The sequence below is a fragment of the Chinchilla lanigera genome, unplaced genomic scaffold (genome assembly GCF_000276665.1).
Source record: "Chinchilla lanigera isolate Chin_1 unplaced genomic scaffold, ChiLan1.0 scaffold00007, whole genome shotgun sequence".
NCBI classification, from domain to species: domain Eukaryota; kingdom Metazoa; phylum Chordata; class Mammalia; order Rodentia; family Chinchillidae; genus Chinchilla; species Chinchilla lanigera.
In genome coordinates, this window is record NW_004955408.1 from 23,747,193 (window position 1) to 23,764,721 (window position 17,529).

Genomic DNA, 17,529 nt, shown 5'->3' on the forward strand with positions numbered 1-17,529 from the left:
ACTATGGCTCCCTCTGCGGCAATCAGGATTTGGAAAAACAAGGTTACTAAGGCAATTCCCTCAGCACAGATCTGTGGTATTTCCCAGATCTTTCAAACACATTTAATTCTGCACATGGAAAATAATGGCATCATTATTTAATCCAAAATACAATAACAACAATAGATTGCTCGTGTGGGTGCATAAGTCCCCTGCAGAGAATTTAATGTGCGTTTTGCCTTTACCCACATATACAGACAAGGCTGTGTGAATGGGAGCCAGTGCATGCTCCTGGCCTGGGAGGAGAAAATGTGGCCGCCCAGTACTAAAAGAGGGGAAGACAAAGAAAGCCCAAGGGTATAGCTGTGACTCCACTTAAGACTAATGCATATCTTCATTTCAGTCCTCAGCAATAATCCAAAGAAATATCTGATGCTGCTGAAAGACTGCTGTCATCCCTGGTAGATGCTCATCAATTATTATTAAGTATTGCACAGTTCAGGTCAAGATGTAATATGTCTGAGAAAAACTGTGGCACCTCCTTTTAATCTTGTGTAGAAAACAATTAAAGTATATAAAGCACATTATTAAAATATGTAAAATTTATAATTTAATTATAAGATTGCATAGCTTTATGATCTAATAGTTCTGCTGTATTTTGCATATTAGTGAACAATTGCTTTCTTAAAGCACACAGTAGAATCATTTACTTGATGCTGGAGAATAAGTTAATTATGGATTCCCTGTATATGACTAATGGATTTAATAATCACTTTACTGTAGAATTAACTTATACTTCCCTGTGCTTATAGCACTAATGATGATATTCATAAAAGTTATATTTTTAAAAAATGTAAGATTGGCACAAAAAGAGAAACCAATGTACAACTTGGTTTTAGAGCCAGCAGTTCTAAATAGATAGTTCAAAGCCATCAAGGCCCTCTCCTTGCTCTGTAATAAATCATACGCATCCTCTCTAGCCCCCACCCCCGCCACCAACCCTGCCTCCATTGGCTTTATTAAGGGAATTTATTTTATTTAAGGGAAGACGAAATGCTTGCCAGATGCATTTAGTGAAGCTCCTGATTTTTTAACCGCAGTTGTGGATTACAATGAGGATTCTTCACTTACATTCACTTCATGGAGCTCTGGGAAGCCCCATATGTGCTCAGATCACGTTGGAATGCTCCAGTCCTTCTGTGTGTCCTAGTTGCAGTCTGTTGAAGCCACTCACTTTTCTCCTTCTGCCAGAACAAACAACACTAGTGGAAGAATTAGCAGGATGTTCTTTTTTAAGGAGAGTCTCTGGCACTGTCTTTCCCATCATGTACCCTTCCTCTCCACCATCCCCACCATCACAAGTACAGTGACTGTCATCACCATCGTCGTCACCACCATCATCTAAGTCATGTTCCTTATGGAATTTAGTAATGGAAGCTTAGACTTTATTTCCAGCTCTACTAATTTACTAGAAAGGGGTGACCTTGGGTGGATCATTAAATCTCTCCAAACCTATTTTTCTAGTTCTAAAATGAGAAAACTCCCTCTAGCTCTGAATGTGCTCACCCACTATCAAGTACTAAATACAGTTAGTGTACTGTTATGGTATCCTTCTTATCCCAACAGACATCACTGAGCACCCCCTAAAATATTCTTCTGTTTCTGGCACGGAGGTTTAAGAAACTAAGGCTTACACTTTGGTAAATTACATGGAAATGTTCACAAAGCATATGCGTATTAAATACATGCTGAATTTATCTGTTTGTCTCTTGTGCTGGGGAGTCAAACTTGAGACCTCACACATGCCAGGCAAGCACACTATCACTCTATAGAGCTACAACCCTATCTCTGAAAGACTATGAAATTGTTAATTTACTCCCTGAGGACCTGAGGCGTTATCATTTCCATTAGATCAGAAACCTGTAGCAGTATCTGCACCCTTAAATACTTTTATCTCTGACTCACACTGCCATCAATGGCTCCCAGAAAAAGGCACTGTTGAGTGTGAAAAGGTCACAATTGGTAAAGAAGGGCCTCAAGGAGATGCCTACTAGCCACCAGCAGGGACTGAGAAAACCTAAGGCCACCATCACTAACCTTTCTGCCATTTTCTCCAAGGTGCAGGATACTTGTCCCCCTTCCTGATTATACTGCAGGATAAAATAATTTTTTTAATAAGTAAAATACTGAATTGCTTTGACAAGAAGGAATCTACATGATTTTGCCTTTGTTTTATTCATAACCTATAGAATATATTAAAAGGAATTTCCTAAGCTAAATTTTCAAAATTTCGTTCAAGTCCTCTTGGTTAATTAAAAGCTCCTAGGTCTAAATGTTCCGATCCCTTTTAATATTTAAGTTTTCTCTATTTCTTAATTTACTTTATTTATGGTATATATTTTCCCCACAGTGCCACTCTTGGACCATCATCCAGCCACTCTGTAGCAATTGGGTTGATTTGTTAACAGTCGGCCTATTCATTTAAAAAATACTCAGGATACTTTCTGAAATTCATTTTTCTTATTAAAAGTACATAACCTCACAAACCCTTTACCTAACTATATTTCCTTTTCTCTTTATTCACGACCTCTAGCTTTCAGCCTGAAACAAGATTTCTGTGACCACAATGTGCATATAGTCACCTGGGGATTTGTGTTCAAGGGCACATCCTCCAACTTCATTTGTCTAAATTTCATTCTATTTCAACCTCATATTTCCTTCTCCTTTTCCAAGTTGTTCCTCGAGCAGCAGACTAAATACATTAAATGTTACATGAGTATCACTGCTCCTCTGATTTTTCAGGTGTCTTTTGCTTTTCAAATGTTAATACCTAAAATGTCTCAGATTTATATACTCCATTACACCTTACAAAAGGGCCTGTGTGCACTTATTTCATAAAAATGAGTCATGTCTGGAAAAAGAGAGAGTGATAGAGTGGAAAAAGTAGATGGACTTTGAAGTGAGATTCACTTCAAAATGAAGTGGGCACAACTCCTGACTCTGCTAAGAATGCAATGTTGGGCAAATTATTATTTACTCCCTTTGTTTATATTTTTCACCTGTCATGAGGAGTGTAAATAGCTACATCATGAGCTGCCTATTCAAGTTAAGCTTGGGGTTGTGAGATTTCAAAGGAAACTGACTAGCCAAGACTTGGCACCCAGAAGATACTTAGTGTGGGTTCCCCCAGGCTCACAACTAGCTGTTTCCTCTCATCCTACTGCACTATGCCTAAATCAGTGCACTCTGCCCTGTGATCACTGTCTTTTTGCAAGATGGCAAATGACATCAAACACTACCTTTTCTTCTCTATCTCCAAACCTTTCTAACTTTTCAATAAAATTTGCTGTTTTTGTGAAGCATGAAGTGGCATTTGACACCTAGATTTCAAGTGATCAAACAAGACATGATGACAAATCTAAGAAAAATGATACCAGCCTCTTAAAGAAAACCAAAATCAATTCCCTTTCCCCTCTTCCTTGGGCTTCTCTTTTCCCTCTGTTATCTTACTCCATCTATCATACTTAGACAGAAATCCATATGTCTAGCTTAAATCACTGTTTCTCAAGCAACCGCCAGGCCACTTAGCAAGAGTCTGAAGCAAGCCAATATAATATTCTGCTCAGAGTAATACTTGGCCAAAGGTTACTGTGCCAAAGTAAGTTAATTATTCCAAGAGGACTTACTTTTACTATGATTATTGATTGCCATGAACTAATAAAAAAAGCTGCTATTTATTAAGTATCTCTTTCTCCCCCTAGAAGCTTTTACATATGTATCTCATTTCAATCTCATCACAACTTCTATGGCTAATATCTAGATGTTCCCCCAAAGCCTCATGCACTCATAGGTAGGGTGTTTGGGAGTGACTGGATTATGAGTGTGTGATACTGGACCAGTCCACTGATTGGTTTAATATAGTTCTGGGTGTGGAAAACGGATTTACGGAGGAGGGACGATCCACCCAGTGTGTGGGTAGCACCAACCAATAGGCTTGTAGCCTGGATGGAATCAAAAGGGAAAGAAGAAGGAAGTCTTCCTGCTTCCTGCCTGCCATGCCCATCTGTTTATGCTGCCCTGCCTTGGAGCCAGCCGCCTATAAACTGAAATCTCTACAAACGGTGAGCTAAAATAACCTTTCCTCCTTTAACTTGTGGGTGTCAGGTATTTTGTTGGTGCCAGGTGTTTTGTCATAGTAAGGAGAAAACAACAAAGACAACAATGTTGCAATATATTTTCCAATTTTAAGGGAAAGATTATTTCAGTGCAATCACCAAAGTTCAAGTAATAGCAAATGGTTCTGTTTATATATTTCATAACAATAATAGGATTTTCTGTACCTTTTCTACAATTATCAGGCAAAATCAGTTAAACTTTAATGATATCTAAATGGAATTAAATGTAATAAAAAAATACAAGGTTAGAGCCTCAACAAATATGAATTATATCTGTTCTGAATTTACATTTTAAAAATTACAGATACTGTACATAATTAATTGAATGAAATTTTGCTTTTTTAAATCTCACATCCTTTGAATGAACTACATGGATATAGGTTGTAAATCTACATTACTTGATAAGTGAGTGAAGAGAAAAGACTTGATGTGTCAATGGGAAATAATTTACACTTATTTTGGTGCACTAAAAAGCTATAACAAGACAGAATAAAGTTCTTGTAAGACTGCATTTTCTTTGACAGGATAAAGCAGCCAGAGTAAACATAAAACTACTATACTCATTGGGAAAGATGAAGAAAAATAAAGCAATTATACCAGTAACTTTCACACAAAGAGTTTTACAGCCCTGTATTAATATAATTCATTCTTCAAAACAAGTAGCTCCCATTTCTTATAGAAGTTCCAAAGCCATAATACATGCTCTGTGAAGTTCTAAACTGCTTATTAAACACTTCAGAAATTGTTCGGGAGATCACTGTTAATGGATAGGGTAAGCTCAACAGTTAGCTCAGTCCCTAGACTTCACTAAGTGTTATCACATGTACACAATCTAAGGCATACACCTTTCAGAATAAGGTCATTGCATTTAGTGTTCAAAAGTTCATTGGTGCAATTTTCCTTACTGTATTTCTTTTGACAAGTAAAAATTTGAGATTTGAGATCTCAGGAATGAGCTAAGACTTCACCAGCAATTTCCTACTATAATAACACCAGCCCATTTTAATACAATGTTAGAATTCCATGACGAGGAATACAGATTTTGCAAAGGATTGAGGTACTGATGTACTAAAATTCAAGTCTCTTGAGAATTATACACTTTACAAACAAGAATGTTTGTGCTTAAGATTCATGTTTTCACAACATTTCCAATCATTATTGTATTATTATGATTGTATTCTGTTGTAAATGAGAAATGAGTTATTTTCTTCAGAGTAATAGAATGTGACACTTACAATCCAGTGACCCTGGTATTATTGTCATATTTATTATAGATGATTACTTACAGCACTAAGTTCTCCCTCCAGTGTCCACTTTTTCTTTAATTTTTAAACTTATTGTAGCTTTTCTATTATCAACTTAAAAATCAATGCTAGCCAGGCATGGTAGCACATACCTGTAATCCCAGCACTCAGGAGGCTGAGGCAGGAGGACTGTTGTGAGTTTGAGGCCAGCCTGAACTACAAAGTGAGCTCAAGGCCAGCCTGAACTGCATAGCGAGACCCTGTCTCAAAAAGACCAAAAAAATCAATACTAGTTTTCAGAAATCCTTTATATCATTTATGTCCATTGATTCATAACTCCTCAGTACAATTTTTCATTTCCTTGGGCTGAAAAGATAGGTCTAAACGATGGGTGGATATCAGTTATTTACAAAAAAAGAATCTTAACATTCTTGATTTGGTTAACTTCACACTTTCACTTCTACATGGAAGATTATAGCATCATTTGAAGTTAAAGTAGAAGAAAATGAATGCAGTGAATAGGATTTTTTCCAGAATCTTGTGATAAGCCTTTAAAAAATTGCCACATTTACAAAAACGTAGTTAACCATTACTCTGATAATGTATGTTAATACCACCCTGTAATGGTCTGGGTTCACATTCTTTGCAAAATGATCAATTTACTAATGTAATTATAATTTTCCTGCATTCACATGAAATAATTTACAGTTAAATGCGCACACATCAAGCAACAAGGTAAAATCCTTAAAAAATACTTTCAAGGCTGCATTTTACTTAAATATGGCTCAGTGTCTTGAGATAATAGCACAAACATAACGTAGTTTAACAGTCCAGTGTGTTTTATTTTCTTTGGGGTTTTGGCAGGTATGTAATAAGATGGATGGAGTCTAAACTTTTTTATGCTGAGGCTACAGAAAGTCTGTGAAACCTTTTGTGGGCAAGTCAGGTAGATTTATCATGAGGGATTTGAACACAGTTTTTGATGAGTATATTAAGTTTGTAAGATACAGAGAAATTAAAGGACCAGCCCCACAGATTATTATGCGATATGAGCTAGAACAATGAAGTCAGTAACAGTTTCCTCTATCCTAGAATAGAGTGAGTGATTTGTAGGGAATTCAGAATACAAAGAAATAGCTTGATTCATTTAAGCTGAAGAAAAGGCTATTATTTTTAGGCCTCATAAAATATCCACAAAAGAGGGAAAACAAACAAAAGAAAACTATTTCCAAATATTTGGAACTTTTAGGACCAGTGAAGACAGAAAATTTTGTGAGTTGGAGAGCTAAGCTGACATGTGTCCCTTATGAGTTTCTTGATATAAACTAGTTCCCAACACTGAGAAGCAACAATTTAACACCAGTCTACTTTTGTTTTATTTAGTACCCCATTTATTTCTAATTGGATATGGACAGCTTAATATGTTCAAGGACCAAATATAGTAGTTTTTCCAGTAAAAAGGAAAATTTATGTGATTCCTAGTTTTTCATTTGTGCCCTTGGCCTAGAAATTCCTGTTTTCCCATGGCAAAAAGAAAGATAACTGTTAAATTGACTGGTGCCCCATTCTGATGCTCTGAGATTACTACTAATATAATGAAAAACTATTTAATAAGAAGTAGAAGCTATGGAATATAAAATTTATAAAAGAAATCTGCCTTCATAGGATCATAGCAATCATGAAATAATTATAGAATGTCATTTTGTATCACTTGCTGTGTAGATTATAACAAACAAATAGTTATATAAGCAGGCAAGACAATTCACGTAGTTGAATTAAATACAGCTTGTTTTTTTTAACCCTGGGCCATCACAAAGTCAATTTCCAAGACATTGTATCACTTGAGAAAAAATTGAGCTATGTAGCATTGATATTGCATTATTTTCAGAAAGAATTTTTAGTATACATAATTAAATATTAATTAAATACATGCACATGCATATATTTTGAATTTTATCCTCTAAATGGATAAAAATGTGCTCTAAGGCAAATGATAGATGTTTAGGGCATTTTTAATGTGATTCTTTAAAGTAAAAATAACACTGAAATAGAATTCACTGCATTTTTCATTGTATCTCTTTTCTGAATAAAGCATCTGCTTTAGATTTAGTTCCATTATTGAAATGAGATTATAAACCTACTTGTAATACAGGGACCAAATGGTATAATGGAAAAATATTTTCTGTGTAGATGGACAAACCTTGTTTAAATTTGGACTCTGCCACTTAAGACACAGCTGACTGAGGCAAGGGGCTTAACTTCTTTGAAGTCACCTGTAAAATTAGAAAATAGTTACCTTGCCAGCTGGGAGTGTTAAATAAGAATTGCACAAAGCTTAATGCATAAGTATTCAAACATACTTTTCCTTTCTCTCATCCACATAGTGAAAATGAGATCCTAGAGTAGTGACTATTTTTATCCTATATATTATGTTATAAAGAACATCCTGAATTTTTTATATGATTGTCTTTACAACAGCTTTCTTGAGATAAAATTCACACACCATGCAGCTCACTCATTTAAAGTGTACAAAACAATGACTTGGAATATATTCATAGGGTTAGGTGTCCATTCCAACAATCAAATTTATACTTATGACCTCCTAAAGAAACTTTTCTCCTATTAGCCATTGCCCTCTAATCCTCTCATCTTGACCAAAACCAGACAATCACTAATCTACTCTCTGTCCGAAGGTTTTCCTGTTCCAAACAAATCAGGTTTGCATGTGGTTTGAATATGTGCCCCAGAGCTTCATGATGTGGAAGCTTGTTTCCCAGTGTGATGATGTGGAGAGGTGGTAAAACTTTCAAGAGGTTGGGCCTAGTGTCTGGCACTTAGGTCATAAGGGGCATTGCCCTCAGAAGGGATTAGTGCTGGTCTCAATAACAGTGAGAATGAGTTGTTATAAAAATAGACAGGCTGACTCCTCTCCCTTCTCTGACTTGCCATGTGAATTTTCTCTCCCTTTCACACACAAGATCCATCAGGACAACACCTACCGTTTTGTGATGTAGCTAAGAAGGCCCTCACCAAGGGTTGAACCAATGAAGCCACCCAATCTTAGAATTCCAGTCTCAGAAACAATGAGTTAATGAAATCGTTGTTCTTTATAAAGCATTGGGTGTTTTGTGATAGCAATGAAAAATGAACTAATACATGCACATTTCATATAAGTGGAATACTATAAAATGTAATCCTCTGTGAATGACTAATTACACTTAATATATTTTCATGTATTTATAACACGTGTCAGTGCTTCATTCCTTTTTATTGCTGAATAATACTGTGTTAAATGGACATCGCACATTTTATTTATTCGTCTATTGGTCAATGGATATTAAGAATTTCTTCCATTTTTGTCTACTAGAAATAATTCTGCTATGAATGCTCATGTTCAATTTTTTGCCAGGACATATTTTCATTACTTTTGGGCATATATCTGTAGGTAGAACTGGTGTGTTGTGTGGTCAATGTTCTTAATCATTTGGGAAATTTCTGGGCTTTTTCTTATGCAATATTTTACATTTATATCAGCTACATGAGGATTTTAGTTTCTTGACATCCTCATCACCACCTGCTATCTCTGTTTTTGTTTTGTTTTTAAGATCTTTCCTGCAGATCTTTTCGTTTCAAATCCTGTCTGAAAGCTATCTCATTGTAGATTTGATTTGCCTTTTCTTGATGACTGACAAAATTGGGCATCTTTTTATGTGGTTGGTTATTGGTCATTTGTACATTTTCTTGGGTGAAAGATGTGTTTAGACCCTTTGTCCATTTTTAATTAGATCATTTATCCTTTTATTCCTGAATTACAATCGTGCTTTACATGTTCTAGATCAAAGTCCCTTAACAGATACATGATTTATTTTTTTGCCATCATTTTCCTGGTTTTGCCCCTCTTCAACTTCCCCTACACAATTTGCTGCAACATTCTTCATAGCCTCAATTTTAAAAGGTCTTTTGGAAATTTGAACCAAAAAATGCCATTTGAAATCATCCATATTCAATTAAATGATAGCACCTTGGTTAAAATTTATAATGTAAAGTTTCATTGTTTCCCTCTCTTTTTCATATGTATATGTGCTGCCGAAGCAAGCACTCCCTCTCTTTTTCATGCCACATAAATAGCACGCTCTTTCTGGTAACAGTTTTGGCTAAAAACCTACTATTTGTATGAGTATTGAAAAAAAGCCCCAAATTACTTGTGCCAATTAAATCTATGAATACACAAATTGTCTTTGGATATATTTCTTTAGACATGAGAACCATGTTTGACATAAGTCTATCTTGAAGCTCCTGTTATTTCTTTGCCTAATCAAAACACAGAGAACTTCACCGGAAGGTCGGTCACATTTGTTTGGTTGTGATGTTTCTGCCCATTCAAACCACATCTGGAGTGGAAGGAAAAGAGACAAAACATTCCTTCTTGATGACACTAGGTGTATTTCAAAGCACGTACATGAATCATTCGCAGAACATGCAGGGGTATTCATTGTACTTATTAATGATGCTAATGAAATCTCTCTGTTAGACATTTTATAAAGCAAGTTTGAAATATTAAAATGCTTCCATTGTAGTTATGTTGAACAATATTATAAATACCTTCCATATTTAAATAGAAGATCTACAAGATTTATTTTTGAGACAAGGTCTCTCTATGCAGTTCAGGCTGAGCTTACTATGTAGCACAGACCAGCCTTGAACTTGCAGCCATCCTCCTGCCTCAGCCTCCCGAGTGCTGGGATTATAGGCATGTGCCACCACATTGAGTGACAAAATAATTTCTCACATATAATCTCACCAATGTAACATAGAGATCTCCAGGTGATAAAACACAAAAAGTATGAAAGAAGTTATTGGTTGGTATGGTACTGTGTTTCTCAGAGTGTAGCTCAAAGACTGCAAGTCCCATGATCCAATCCCTTTAATATCTTGGTAAAAAATACAAAACAAAACAGCCCCAAAAGCAGCCCCAAGGGATCCAGACTCAGAGAGCATGCCTCAGGTATCACCATGTTAAAATAACTTCCAGATAACTTCAGTTTACACTGAAATGTGACAACCACTGGTAAAAACAGAGAGCATAAATTTCTCAATGTTGAATATGCTGTGAGAAAATTATCTTACCCCTCTGATTTCATTTTCTCATCTTAGAAATATCACAAGATTATTGAATAATTAGTATATGCCAATTACCTAACACATTTTCTTGCAAGATTAGGCACTCAAAGAATTGTAGTTGTTAGTATCAGTGTTTTTAACTGTGGGTCTGGTTTGTTCTCAGAATAATGGTTGAAGAGGACATATACATGGAGGAAGCATGTAGGCAAAACAGGAAGGACAATTATGCTACACTAGTTACTATAACCATGTAAAGTACGCATGAGCAGAAATCTTAATAGGTAAAACTGGAAAAGTAAGATTAGGCTGGATAAGAAGTTTTCTTGTAGTATAGAGTTTGGATTTTTCACACTGAGTTATGTAGCCACCAAACACTTATTTTTATCCTAAGAGTTGTCAGGCCTCCTCAATGATAGAAAAGTACCACGAGACACTCTACATCCATCAGCCAAAAGATTATTTCTTTTTTTTTTTTTTTTTTTTTTTTTACCAGGAATCAAACTCAGGACCTTGCATTTGCCAGGTAGGCACTGTGGGGCTGAGCTATCTCCCTGGCCCCCATAAGATTACTTCTGATCTGACTTCCTCTACAGCCTCATGGATTTGTTTCTTTACTTCTGTTGCTATCATTTCAGAAATTTCAGGTGTGTGTCCTCCATTTTCCTCTATCTCATTGTCTCCTGGACTTGTTCTGGGTGGGCTGGAGGTCTGGGGTTCCATTTTGCTTCTGCATTTTGTCATTTTCTATTTTTTTAATTTTTATTTTGTTTTCTGTGTTGATTCTTATAAGTTTTTATAGTAGATAGCTTTCTCATTAGTATCAAGGCCTTCCTAGGAAATGTCTGTTCTTCTGGGATGTCTTCTATGTATAGGAGGTTCTTGGTTTCTGTGTCTGTCCCAAGATCCTACCTTTCCAACTTAAGAAGGATGAGATGTTGGTATCTATGTGACTCAGTCCCCAGTCCTTTGGTACTAAACTATGGTGATGGTTATTACCCTAGACATTCCCAGTATTGTTATTGTTATACAAGGGAGAACAACTGATTACAACAAATATGACATCCTAGCTAAAGTAGCATACATTATTCCCAGCTGAACATAGAATATTCTCCAAAATAAACCACATAGCAGCCCATAGAACATGCATAAGTAAATGCAAAGCAATTAAGATTATCCCATGCATATTATCTGACCATACTGCAGTGAAACTGGAAATCAATGGCAAAAGAAACTGCAAAAACTCCATAAACACATGGAAATTAAATAACACCCTTCTGAACAACTAATGGGTCACAGATAAAATTAAAGAATAGCTATAATTAAATGAAAATGTCAATAGAACATATCAGAACTTATGTGGTACAATGAAAGAAGTCCTAAGAGGAAAATTTATAGTGGTGAATTCTTATATCAGGAAAATAGAAAGAGCTCAAATAGATAGCTAATGAGCAAATCAAGCCCCAAACTCACACAAGGGAGGAAATTACAAAGATCAGAGCAAAAATTAATGCAATTGAGACTAAGAAAATAATACAAAGAATCAATGAATCAAAGAGTTTGTTCTTTGAAAGATTAAATAAAATTGCTAAACCGTTAGCCAACCTTATCAAAAAAGGAAAAAAATTCAAATTCATGCAATTAGTAATGAAAAGGGTGAAATCACTATGGATCCTGTGGAAATTCAGAAGATCATCAATACCTACTCCAAAAAACTTTCATAAAATGGAAAGCATAGAAGAAATGGACCGATTCTGAGATATTTACAAATTACCAAAGTTGAATCAAGAAGATATAAAAATTCTAAATAACCCAATAAGAGTTAATGAAATTGAAAATGTAACTCAAAACTTACCAACAAAGAAATGCCCAGGTCCTGCTGAATTCTACAAGAAATTTAGAGAAGATCTAATGCCATTACTCCTCAAACTTCTTAATGAAATTGAAAGGGAAGCAATACTCCCTAACTCATTCCCAGAGGAAAGCATTACCCTGATAACAAAACTAGAGAAAGTCCCAACCAAAAAAGAAAACTGCAGGCCAATCTCCCAAATGAATGTGCATGCATAAATCTTCAACAAGATGATAGCACACAGAATGCAGCAAATCATCAGAAAGGTTATACATTATGACAAGTAGGATTCATGCCAGGGATTCAGGAATGTTTCAACATACACAAATCAATAGATGTAATACATATATAACACCCTGGAAGTGTAAATGAGGACCAAAATGTATATCATATATTGAGAAATAGGAAGAAAATGTTCAAATGGGGTTGGGAACAAATGACTAGCTAAGTGGAAAGGAAAGAAGAAAAAAGTAAAAAAAAGTGAGAAAAGAAACAAAAATGGAAACAAAGCTTTTGTAAGTGGGGAGGAAAGGAGGGATTGAAGGGAGGGTAGGGGAATGGGAAAAATAATCAAGTTATATACAGGTACAAATTCACTATGATGAATGTGATCATTATGTGTATCTAAAATGCACCAACAAAATCAAATAAAAAACAAAAGCAAAATGAAAAATAAACAAATATAAAATGTGTTTTAATCAATTTTATTGCTTATCCCCCCCTTTCCTCTCATTTTTGCTTTTTTTTAAATTTAAGTTTATTGGTATAACTTAGGTGTGCAGAATGACCACAATCACTATAGAGAATTTGCATCTGTACATAATATATCTTGTTTCCTCTTTTTTTCCCCACTCCAATACCTTCATTTCAAAACCCCTTCCCTGCCCCATTCACAAAGTTCAGTTTTTATTTTATCCTTCTTTTCTCATTTTTTCTTTCCCATCCTTCCTTCCCCCTTCCTTATTTCCCTCTTCTTTTTTAATAGTTTTTTCCTATTTCAAAATACCTATTGTATACTTATGATCTTATTTACATTTTCAATTTCTCACACCAGAGAGATAATGTGATATTTATACCTGTGTGTCCAATTTATTTCACTTATGATTATGGTCTCAAGGTCCATCCATTTAGCTATAAATGTCTCAATTTTATCTTTCTCTATGGCTGAGTAACACTTCATTATATAAAAAAACTCATCTTTTTTACTCATTCATTGACTGATGGGCATTTTGGTTGCTTCCAAGATTTAACTATCACAAACTGTGCCCCTATAAACATGGTTGTGCATATATCTCTGTGGTATGATGCTTTCAATTTTTCTGGGAAGATACCCAGAGGGGAATAGCTGGGTCAAATAGGACTGCTAATCCTAGTTTTTTGAGGAATCTCCACACTGATTTCCACAGTGGTCCCACAACCTACACTCCCACTAATGGCGGAGAAGAGTTCCTTTTCCCTACAACCTTGCCAGAATTTGTTATTAGTTGTTTTCTTGATGATAGCCATTCTTTTGGGAGTGAGACAGAATCTCAGTGTAATTTTAATTTGCATTTCTCAAATGACAAATGATGTTGAACATTTTTTCATATATTTATTATTTATTCTTATTTTCTCCATCATCTCTTTTTTGCTTATTTTTGATTTAATAAAATTGCTTCTTCAGGTTTTTTTGAAAGAGCTGAAAGTAATATGACCACAAAAATCTTTTCAGATGATTCACCCAGCAGCAAGTCATGAGGAATTAAAGAAAGATCAGTTTATAGGCATGTGGGACAGCAAAGGCAGCTTCCTGAGACTTGAATAGAGGAAACAAGGCCCTAAACTCCAGGGTCAGCAGTATAAATGGAGAGAAGGTGGCTGATTCAGGAGGTATCAGAAATTGAAAAGACTTAGCAGCTAACAACATATTGGGGATGACATGACAGCAGAGTGTTTAGATGGAATGACCCAACAGAAACTAACAAGTTTGACTGAAACCTCTCTTTTTTTCTTGGTCAAACACTTTTAATCAAATTAATTACAAGCAATTAAAAAAGGAATTATATGGGAATCCCCCTATTTTGTATGTTGAAACTGGTCTTGTCAGGTATTGAAGGTATTCCTGAATCTCTTTCCAAGTGGTAGAATAAGGTACAAATTGTTGATTTTATAGTTTGTCAAGATGAATTCATAAGCAGTCAGTGGTTTTGTTGTTGGATGGTCATCAATAATGCCATTTAGGAAACATCATGCTTCTATCTACATTGCAGAATGTATTTTTGACCATTAATTTCAGTAGTATATATAATCCATCAAGGATGGCAAAAAAAAATGTGCTATCCTCATAGTGTTTGTTTCCATATTTGTCTTCCCCCACTCCTGTACCAACCTTCACATCATTGCCTTGAAGAAAATTAGTAGATAGCTGGAGAGACTGCCATGACCTCTGACCTGCTGAAGCCTGTACTTCAGCACCTGCAGCAACTCTATCTCTTCCTAGAAGCCAGAAATTAAGACCTCTTGAAAGATTCTGGGAGAGGAAATGAATGATAGCTCAGAAATAATAGCTGAAAAAAAATATAAGAAAAACAGAAAACGAGATCAAAGTTGGTTCCAGTAAAAAAAAAAAAAAGGATCAATAATTTTCTTGCATGGATTGAAACTTCTTGTGATTATCTAGCTATTTAATATATCTAGCTATTTAATATTGCTGTAGGGGAGTAATGTGTATAACATACTATTTTTAATCTGAATAAGGGAGTGAATAAAAAAGTAGTAGAAAGATAAACCTAAAATGACTGGGAATTTTGAGCTATAGGGTACTAGAAGTGGATTTTTTTAATATTCCTGGTTTCATAGTTTTGACTTTGTAATCCTATAAATGTTCAATAGAACAATAGAAACAAAAATAAAGTGAAAAGAGGGAAACAATCTTTAAAATTTGAAAACATAATGAAATAAATGACCCAACTGCATGCCAAGTTGGTAATTTAATAACATAAAGAATAGTTATTTCAAATGACTTTAAAATAATAATTTAACTATATCCTTAGTAGAACACATCACAAGGACAAAATGGCATAAATAAGCATTATATTATATTCAACAATCATATTGTTAGTAATATTACTAGTAATACAGTTTTGAATCATTAAATATATGTTGTATGGTGAGTCAAATAGTACTGTTATTGGAAATGAAGGAAAGAAACACCAACACAAAAGAGATGTGTTAAAAAAAAGTGTAACCTTAAATTTGAATTGGAAATATCAACATGAATTCATAATATGATTTTTATCTTTAAAATAAAACAAAAGTATTTCCTAGCACTGAGTAATGAAAAGCTCCAGAAGTAATGGCCATCTCTAGCATAATGCAAAATCCCACCTCCCAGATTGGAGTTTCTAAATATAATTTTCCACCAAAAGGAAGCAAGACTCTGGATAAATGACTGATTCCAGTTCTGGAATAGATAAAGAACAGGTTCAGTCTAAACATCTTGTCATTCCAGGAAGTAATGGAATTATTAGTCCAATAGAGTCTTTTCAATAGGACAAAGGAACTCACTCAATGGGCCTCACTGGCTGAAGATGCAACAATGTAAACACTAGAAAAAATAAGGTCTAGCATGCTCTATAATATAGCAAATAAGTTAAAAGTTCATGCACTCATAAAGATACTAATACAGGGAAGAGGGAAATATTTTAAATGATATCACAGGAATATAATCAGCCAAATAGGAAATGTGGGACATTTGAGGGCCAAACAATTATTGGATTTCTTCTATAATTAGAAAAAATGCTAGAAGTATTTTTAAAAAATAAGTGTTTGTGATTGAAAAGGAGTTCGCTAGTATAGACATTATCATTAGTGGACCTCCTGTAAGGTCCTTGGCATGACTTAACCTACTTGCCTTCTTTGACAGATACATTTATCCATTGTCAAGAGAAGCAAAAGCAGGAAAAACTAGAATACATTAAAAGAATCTTGAAAAACATATCAATAAAATGCAATCAGTAGATTTTGTTTGGATCTTGATTCAAATAAATCAGAGAAATATAAGCTAATTGAAGAAATTTAAATGTAACTAACCATTACACAAGATCAGGTGTGTTCAAGGGGGTATGGCCATAGACTAACTAACCATTAGATATTTAGGAGTTGTGAAAAAACTTAGGGGGTATAATAGGATTGTATTTTATGTTTTTTTAAAAAAATCTTTATCTTCTAGAGATCTATACTAAAGTATTTATAATGTCTTGGAACTGCTTTGCAGTAAGCCAGCAAAGACTAAGTCCTAGTGTGTTATCCAGATTTCCATTATTGTGTCACAATACCTGTTTTAGTTACTTTTCCCTTTTTGCTGAGGCAAAATACCTGACACCCAAAGTTAAAGAGGGAAAGATTTATTCAGCTCAAAGTTTGTAAAGGTTTCAGTCTATAATCAGCTGGCTCCAAGGCAAGGTGGCACACGGCAGAGGAGCAACAGTACATGGTGGTGGAGGACAACACAAGCAATAACTGAAAGAGCAAAAAGGACAAGACTCTTTCTTTCTCTTATATTGTGTGCAGGCTACCTGACCTAGGGCAGGTGTAGAACTTGTACACTTAATCCCAGCATTGTACTATGAATTAATCACGTACTGTAGATTCAGCTACCTCCGAAAAAGCCCCACTTAAAAGTGCACGAGGCTTTTGGGGGACATCTAGGCATGAACCATAAGAATAATGGAGAGAATCAACTTAAAAGGAGGAAAGGATTATTTTGACTTACACTTTCAGAATTTCAGTCCACAGTCAGTTGGCCCTGTTACTTTGGTCCTGTGATCCCATAGCACATCACTGCAAGAGTACATAGTAGAAGAAGTTATTCACTTCTCGGCAGCAGGGAAGGAAAGAGAGAAAGAAGAGAGTCTCAATATCAGAGTCTCAATATCCCTTCATGTGCACACCTCCATATGATTGGATCATTTCCAACTTGGTCCTCACCTCTTAAAGGTTCTACCACCTTCCAACAGTCCTATGGGCTAGGGAGATGCTTAACCAAACCATAGCACACACCCCAATTAGCCACCTGTGGATGCAGGCTATGTAACCAATTTACCAATTCTATTGCCAAATCCTCCTCTGCGTGAATAGCCTCTTCATCCTACCTGGGATCTGACACACCTTCTCACCCCAT

At 35.3% G+C, this 17,529-nt stretch overlaps 1 pseudogene; it reads right to left on the minus strand.

Moving 5' to 3' along the window:
* Nucleotides 1-14,385: 14,385 nt before the first annotated feature.
* Nucleotides 14,386-16,286, minus strand: LOC102023981 (annotated as a pseudogene).
* Between the last annotated feature and the right edge of the window lie 1,243 nt (nt 16,287-17,529).